The sequence below is a fragment of the Charadrius vociferus genome, unplaced genomic scaffold (genome assembly GCF_000708025.1).
Source record: "Charadrius vociferus isolate BGI_N301 unplaced genomic scaffold, ASM70802v2 scaffold102, whole genome shotgun sequence".
In the NCBI taxonomy this organism is placed as follows: Eukaryota; Metazoa; Chordata; class Aves; order Charadriiformes; family Charadriidae; genus Charadrius; species Charadrius vociferus.
Window position 1 is genome coordinate 1,673,154 of NW_009647212.1, and position 9,477 is coordinate 1,682,630.

Below are 9,477 nucleotides of genomic sequence, written 5' to 3' on the forward strand. Positions count from 1 at the left end.
TTGGAAGGCAGGCACAAAAAGGGGCAATAACAGCGACAGAACATTGTGTTCAGACACGCAGGGCATGTTTTCAGAGGATGGTTCTATTTCAGGACCCCATCTTCAAGAAAAAAACCATCTTTTAGGTCAGTGGAGTGTCAGCCAGCCAGCACGCTCAAAACAGAAGGATCTACTGCTAACAGTAGAAAGGCCCATATGGCCATGATGTAAAGTGTAACAGGTACTGGTCATAGAGTTGTCAGCCATATGGCAACGGAAGTTGATGAGAGACAGTACATAAGGATCAATAATAAACACTAAATGTATTGGAGTAAGGACTCATTTGCAGAATAGAAATAAAAAGCGAAATTAAGCAAAGAAAAACTGAAGGAGATAGCAGGAAGAGTGTACAAACCTGCTATGTATTGGGCGACAGAATTAGCATTTTGAGGAAAACAGGTGGAAGTGCCACCAGTTCAGAAACTAAGAGTGGACACATGTACTGCAAGGAAATACCCCTGTTTTCATCATTGTGAGAGAGATGGGCAAGAGATAATGAAATCTCTTTGCACCAGATTTGTATACAAATATATACAAGTATACAGAGGAATCAATATTTACAGATTTTGTTTTCAGGCTCCTTCTCCACCCTTGTTACAGAGAGAGTGGAATCTCCATGCAGTGAGTGCATCTAAAGGACTTGCAGCTCATTTCCATTTAGAACGTCTGTTTAAATACTGATTTGACCTCTGGCTGTCTTTGGTGTTGGGTAATACATGTAAAATGGTCACCAAGAATTGTGTGTGAAGCACAAGTTGAAAGGAACATACTCTACCTCCTTGGCTTTTTTTTGTCTGCTTGGTTTATTTTCTCCTTCAGGATGTCACAGGAAGAGAGGATATAGGCGACAAATCAGTAAGGCAAAGAAGAACCGGGATATTTACAGTAGAATATCAGGGAAAGGAAAGCTGAGTGCTTCTCATTTCATCATGTAAAAAAATGCGCTTTATGATCGCCCTCTGGGAACCTAGAATGCAATACTCTATTTGGTGCTCAGATACCATGCTGATGAGTTGCAAATACTTGGCTTGATAAAGTAAATCGATTCTTAAGTAGCTCAGATCTATGTTAAGTTTTGTCAAAAAAATGAATATTTACTACAAGCAAATGTGATGTTCTGTTTCTTTTATCATCATTTATAATAAAGCTTTGGGAAAGGTCTTTTGGTTTTTTTTAATGTTGACTTCCCCTGTAATACTGGAAACCAGAAAGTCACAGGAGGGAATGAAAAGTGATTATGTCCACGTATAACAAGTGAAATTCTGTCAGCCATGTACCTCATGCAAAGTAAACAGATTTTTTTTTACATTTTTTAAAACTCTCCTTACTTTAAATTCCTCCACTTTTTTTTTTTGTATGAGCCATACATCAAAGTAAAGATGTATTCATAACTATCTTGTATGAGCCATCTATCAAAGTAAGATGTATTCACAACTATCTTACAGTATCATGGTAAATACGTAACACTGTGTCTGTGCTGCCCAGTGCTAATACAGTATTGTGCAACACAGAATAAAGGAGATTCTCACTTGTGTTTAGGTCCAAAATATTCTAAATGCAGTGTGGATCTCTCAGTCTTTACAATACTTCATTTAAAGTTTAGTTGAGCCATAAAGGTTTTTTGCCCACAGGAATCAACACCTTCATTTAAAAGTAGAACTAAATTGCAAATTTTCCTATATGAGGCAAGTCATTAACCTTTGCCAAATCATTACCTCCAGAGATAATTAACAGTGATCTCGCAGAAAACCTAACTAATAAAGTAAGCTCTTGAAAAATAGTACGAAGAACAAATGCGGTCTGCCTCCCAGCTAAGGGACTCATGTCCCTGGAGAAAGCAAGTTTCTACGGACTTAAAAGAAGGGCAGGTGAAGCAAAAGGATTATTTTAATCTAATAAACCCCCAAGCACTGGTGATCTTAAAATCAGCTTTGATGTTAAAGCAGACAATTTATCTTGATATCAAGTAAACTCCAGGTTACATTAATTAGACCACAATTCAATTAAACAATAATAAAACTTTCCACCAATCACTCAGTAACTAACTTGTCCTGAACCTGATGAAATATGAATTTGCCTGGTTACATAAGAAAGTTAAAGTCCTAACATGGGAAGCCAATGCCCCTGTCTTGTTTATTGTCTTCAGTGCTCACTTCATCTGATTTTCTCTTACTTGTCTCTAAAATAGATATTTCTCTTCACAGTCCTCCTGTAAAGTAATTCAATATTTTTGTATGTAAGAGTCTACCAGGTATAGCATACCTTATGTTCTCTCACCTCCTGGAAGTTGCATGATCTTTATGTAGCTGCAGGAAATAAATCACTATAATTTTATCACTCTGTGTAATCCTTTGACACATTATTTATAAGAATCTAGTAATATGTCACATTGATTCATGTTATTACCCTATAAATAATCAAATAGAATATTTAACTATATGTGCATCAGAATCAAGCAAATTAAAATGAGTATTTACTACTGTCACAAAGGCTTAGATAACTAATTTTTTATAATAGATTAGAACTGTTTCAGAACAGTGTCACAATAGCCTTTTCCTCCTCTAATGAATTAACTCAAAGAATAGGGACTATGGTATCAAGAAAGATCAACAGAATATCTCATTTACTGTGGTATCTTGTGTTACTGCATCTGTCAGTTCCTGAGGGGAAAAATAAGTGGAAATGAGGCCATTCATACAAGATAGGTCAATACTTCTCGTTAACTCCTCATTCTGTTATTGGATCCTTTGGGGAGAAGTATGAAACTTCTCGCACAGTCCATCTACTTGATGAATCACTGTCCTTCCTGTATGTGGAGTCAGTTACAGTTTGAGCGTAAGGCTGATTGCAGCGAGGGGATTAGCTGGGCATCTAGAGCATCTCTTCTCAATTCAGAGTGTGTAGCACAATGCCCCAAGCAGTATTAATGAGGCTAGGGAGCAAGTCATCCTCCGCATGGGCTCATGCTTCAATGAACCCATGCCAATAGAGAACAGCAACAGCCAGTAATATGCTATGCATTTATAGGAAACTAGGATTGTATTTTAACATATAGGTAAGTGCTGAGGCCTCTGCCATTTCTGTTTTAAGCAGATCATCTTCAGCAGGTATTAGCAAGACCACCTCTTGCACAATCAGAAACAGCAAGCCTCATTTATAAAACCTGCACCATACAAAATAATGCTCTGCTACTGACTCAAGCCTCAGAAACACGTGTTCTCCACCTTTTCTGCCATTGACTTTCCTGTCTTGAGTAAGACCCTGGCATATTGTTCTTTTCCATTTTGTGCATGGCTGCCCCAGTAAGGCCCTTTCTAGATTTGGGCTTTTCTTCTATTTATTACAATAACAGTGAAACATATTTCTTTATGTTGCCTTTTGTATTGTTTGGCCATTGGGCTCATCCACAGATAAGTCTAAAAAAATACATGGAAATGAGTGCTTTATTACCGTAACCTCACTTGCTAACAAACAGCAGTGACCATGTATTGAATCTGTTGAGAAAACATTTGTGTAATCGATAACTGCAGAACTTTCAAGCTCTTAAAATTTGGCTGAGTAGTCTGTGAGTGTTTTGGTATTTGCTATAGTTGCAAATCAGAAAAGTACCAAAGCAGTTTGATAGATTTTTGTACTTGAGGTTATTCACACATGCAAGGTTTTTAAGCCGGGGCTTACTGAACTGCTGACTAGCTAATTGTTCTGATAAGCTACATGAGATCTTTATTCCCAGACTGGATAAATGCTTACACACTTCTGGATAAAAGAATTGCTTTAAAAAATTTAACATTCATTTTCTTCTAAAGCGTTTGCACGTAATACCACAGTACCTTCATGCCAGTCAGCTGAATCTCTAGGATATTCCCAGAAACCTATGCAAAAAGTATGTGAGAGTGTGAAAAGTGAGTGCATTCGAAATGTGAGTGAATATTGGCAGGAATTATCCTGTGCTATTTTACTCTTATGCATATGGTAGAAAAGGCTATGCTGGAAAGAGAGTGGGGCAACAGAAGGAAAAAGGAAATACCAAATTATAGGGAGTCACATTAATAGATAGAAATAGAATGTCCTGACCCTAACAAATAAGCCTAATGGTCAGATGGGAGATGCATATGTATACTGAACTCAAAGCTAGAGCAGAAGTAGTAAAGAAATTTAAAAAAAAAATAGGAGACTGGTTCTGAAAAAATTTAGCTGATGATAACCTGTAGAGATGGCCTCAAAATACACCAAATTTGCAACTCTTAGGAATAATGTTCCATGACTAGCCTCTCCCAATTTTAAGTGTCCCTCCTATATTCATCTGCCAAATTATTTTATTTTACTCTCAGAATTCGATGCAATGAGACATCAACAGGTGATACATAATTAAGAGTGCAGTCAATGTCAATATTGAGATCTATAAACTCATTAATGATAAAGAGCAGCTAATGGTATGAATATGAGATTAGGAAGGAAATTAATGGACTCAATAGGATTTAAGAGATAATTAGAGAAAAACAATGCTGGAAGTAAGCTCCAGCGGCCAGCTATTCCATCCATGATAACAGTAAGAATCCCATCATGGTCATTGTTTGGCTTCCAATGAAAAGACACTGTTTTGTCCACTCACAAAATTTTGTAAGATTTTTTCAAGTAAACTTCTAATTTCATATCACAATGCCATAAGGGTCTTCAAAATTCTCTCAAGAAAGAAAAGCTCAGGTTTGATGAGCTGAAAAAGATATAATTTCAGCCATTTGTTCACAGTCTGATTAATTATTCATTTGGAACAGACCTTCAAGTTGTTCTGTTTAATTCCCTCATTACTAAGCGGTAATATCGATGATTTAGTCTCTCCTTTTTATATTTTTTCTACAGTGTAGAACAGCTCCAACACAGTAGTGTGTTTGAGTCCCAGTATAAAATAAACTGATGTTTCAGGAAGTCACTAAGTATCAGAATGAATAAAATTATTGGTCTGGAACAAGTAGAGATGAGGCTTGAACACGATTTCCTTTTTTCTTTTTCCCACAAAAAAATCACCATGTACTCAGGAACACTTTTCCTAACCTAACTTTTATCCAGCCATCTAAGTTACTAAGTGAAAATGCATGTTTTTACCAAACAACATTTATCTGATTATAATGTTTCATCAAAAGCATCATGAACTCCATTGCATCTATGCGCTACAAGCGGTTATCAAATTTGAAACATGTCTTCCCCAAACCATCAGAACCACTATCAACCCAGGGAAAGAACCTCCCTAAGTTTTTTAATTCAGCAAATTTTGGTGGTACTTTTCTGTCATCTGCATAGGTATATATTTTACTGTTGTATTGTATTTTTCTATTTTCTATGTCTAAAAACATGCCAGTTTTTAAAGTTTTGAGCTATACAGAACTGCCTACCTGTTCTAACTAACCAGACCAGCTCTGCGCTGATGTTCTCAGCAATAAAAAGTCAAAGTAAGGTAAGTTATTCTCTCTATATGGAAGATAGTGTGATCTTCAAAACAACAAAGTATGTTCAACTCATCCCCATCTCAAAGCTCTCCCAGAACGTAACCCACTTCTTTCAGTGCCATCACAGAAGCTCTGTGGATTACATCAAACAACTGCTTTTACAGTAGGTAAACTTTCTCAGAGCAATCAGTGAGTCAGAAATACCCATTTACAAGGAAGATAATACTCTTCATAAATGAGTCATCTCATCTGATCTGTCAATCTCTGACCTTGTAGCCCAGATCTACAACAGAAATCTACAAAACACCCTCAAAAGACATAACTGGGATCAAAAATCTGTGACTACTGGTATACATATGCCATGGTTTTAAATTGTGGTTTTAAGCCCTCTGCCTGGGTCCATTTCCAGATGCAGTTGATACTGTACATACTGACATGGAAAACTGAGCTAGTTCCATCCTGATACTAAGAGTTTATCTACAACAAAGGCATCATTGGCTCAAACAAAACATTCCTAAACTGACTGACCTGGACAGCTTGCAGTACCCAACAGTTTTCAGGGCGCAGCAAGGGCCAGCTGCTCCACAAGGAAAGGTGAGCCAGCAGCCAAGTGTGATAACGAAGTATGCGGGGGCAGTGTCCTAACCAGCAAGGAGGCAGGATGCAGAGCATCGGTTTCAGGTTAGAAAAGACAGTGATTGAGAGATTGATCGGGGTCAGACACAGCACAGCGACCACCCAGCAAGTCTGCAGCTGTGAGGCAGGTCCAAGGCCGAGCCAGGAAGCCAAATCAGGTGGTCCAGGTCAGACTCATGGAGGTGGGAGACTGGGCACAGACATAGCTGCTACACAGTTGTGGTGTGGCAATGGTAGGGGCAGCACTAAAGTCTCAGCTAAAATCAGCTCCCCAAGGGAAAGGAGGACTAGGCATTGGTTCTAGGTCTGTTCACAACAGCTCATTTCAGCAGAAGCAGCTGATCTTGGACTCAGCCGGCTGAACTCCATACCTTCGCCAACTGAACTCCTAGAAGGGGGATGCTCTCCAGGACCTGACAACTGCCTTACCAGTAGCAGTGTGAAGTGCTTTTTAAACTGTAAATGCCAATTGGTAACCATTTCTGAGAGCTGGAGAAATGTCAAAGGATGGAGAACTGCAACTAAACTCTCAATAATCAGAAAGGGAAATCTTGACCAGAAAGCCTGAGACACCCTCGGCAAAACACTAGACCACTATGATGCAAAAATTTCTGAACAAAAGTGTGGAATGTTTCAGGAAAGACAGACATATTTGTTAGATAAAACTTCTGCTTTCTGTAAGTTTTACTAGATTGGTTGTTTAAAGGCAAATGAATTGATATAGTATATTTGGATTTTTCCACAGCACTTCATTTAGCATTGTAAGAAATTTTGATTTAATGTTTTATTTTCTGAACCTCCCTTTCAGAAGCAAAATTAACATTGTAAACTCTTGCATGTGCATTGACATAATCTTAAAGAAACAGATATAAGTAAAAAATCTTACCCCAAGACAGCTGGATTTGCCTTTGATAAGAAATGCAAAAAATGCACGTAGTAGAGAAGACAGACATACATGAAGCACCTCAACTAAAGCTCTTTGGTTAAAAATAAAAAAAAAGGATATTTTTCTCCTTCATTTTGAAATATGATGCAGTTTTCTTTTTCACTTTCATTTATGTCACAGTTTTTCAGACAGACATATGATATAGTCACCTCACTGTCACTTTCTTATTTTATCACAAACTACAGCCTGGCAGGTGCTCATCACGCACACGCAATAACAGACATTAGTTTTCAGAGTGCTCCTTTGAGACATTCAGACTGCAGCCGTGTACAGTACAATATCATAATGTATCCTGTGCGTATTGTACTACTCAGGGAGGCTAGAATTCAAGCTAATAAGAGCAGTTGCAGTAAATATTTTGCAGTAAACACATTTCCAGAGTAGGAGATGGATAGCACTGTTGAGTGAGAAAGAGGTAAATAAAAAGCCACACTCATTCAATCAATACATGAGGTCATGTGGGGGAGTTAAGCTGTGTCTCACCAGTGGTCTACCTAGTTCAATATCCTGCTTCTGGAAAGAGCCCACACTTAGTACTTCAAGAAAATGAAAAGCTATTGACAAACCCCATCATTATATGACAGAAGATTCTTGTCTGACCTGTATAAACAACATACTTACAGATGCATGCTGATCTCAGCATGAATGAAGGGCAAGGTTCAAAATGCTTCAGGAGTTACTTGTACCAACTGAATGACATCGTTCTACTGTCTGCTTTCTCACCATTTTTCAAATACTTATGAGCTCATTATATGAGGCATTGCAGCAAATGACTGCAGCTCCTATGGAAAAAAAAAAGCAGAGTGTCAGCAACCAGAAACTCTTAAAGTCTATACCCTCTTCTCTGCTTTTAGCCATATTGCTCTTGGCACGCAAGTTAGCACACTCTAAACTGCAAGCTTGGTCTTGTCAACATATCAAACTAGAGTGCTAATCATTAATAACTCATTCCGAAATAATATTGACAGCTGCTTTGCTTTATCATCAATGCCATCTGTGCCCAGCTCCCCATCTTCTCCTTTCTACTGCTCCTAAGCTTGCAGTTTAAATGTTTTTTAGGCTGCAACAAGCAGAATGGAAATAACAGCTTGAGCTTCTTGAGAAATATCGCTAGCCAACTCAGGGAGCCCAGAAGAGAAGGAATAATATGATTGTAGAGTCCCACTGAGTTTTCAGCATAAGTCAGCTTTATGAAAAACATGCTGCCAGATGCCATTTCCTAGTAGTGATCACCTCCACGGTTTTCAAAGGCCAACGTCACACGTTTAAGATGATCAGCTGGTCTTACTATATTTTGAGCAGCATTAGACTCAGTAAGATTCGTTAACAGTATCTAAAGCATTGCTGAGTCTCTTTATTATAATACTACTGCTATTGCTTTGATCACAAACTTCTCTCACTCACCCAATACTGAAGTGAACAAATATTATAAAAAGGCCGCTCCCACTTGGAGATTTTTCATTTGTGAGTTTCCAAGGTATTTGCACTTCGGTACAGAATTGATAATGAGAAAAACATTCGTCCTTGCTAACTAAACTGCATTCCTGTGAACAAATGAAAAAACTTCAGTCTTAAGAGATAAATTTAGCATAACTCATTAAAGACAAGTCAATTTTAAACAGACACCTGACTAGCAGAATTATTTTTAAAATTCTAAAGAAAAAGGACTGAGAGTGTTCATTCAAGCCTCTCATGCATCAGCTCCAATGTGATAAAAATGCTGAGATAAAATTTATAAATAGATATTTGACTGCTCTGTGTTAACATTTTTTGAAGAAGCAGGGAAAAACAAAGATTTTCAAAAGAGCCATAGAAAAACTTTTAAATGTGGATGGGTTTTTAAAGTACACACATTTTTGGTTTTTCAATAACGCTATTTTGGGCAGAGGTGGAATAAGCCCAGAGGTCTACCATTTCCCTTGGAAAAAGAAAACTGTCGTGTTTCTAAGTGAATTTGATCACTTGCAATTTTTAATTCAGAGGAAAGAAAATGATAAATTGTGCTTTCTTCATACGAGCCCATTCTGAATGCAAAAATTCAAATGCAAATTTGGTCCAAAGCAGAAAGGTCTGGAACAGATGGCAGAAAGTGTTCTGAATGTCAGTTGAAAAGAGGCTGTCAGTGGCAGACAATGATACCTTCAGCAAATAATAAAGGAAAAACTCTACAACGAAGGAGGAGTTTAGGCAGCTTGTTAAGAGCACTTGTCAGGAAAAGAAGGGAGTGAGTGTTTCCTGGCTGAAGAAGATACACTTCTAATGATCCAAGGAAGGGACTGGGAGCTTCGAAAGCTTGTCTGCTTTTCCCCAAACCTCATAATCGATCTAATAAAATACACTATCTCTGCAGAACTTGCCTTTATTATATATTTAGAAATCATAGGTTCAGCAACCTCACAACTACCATGCAAG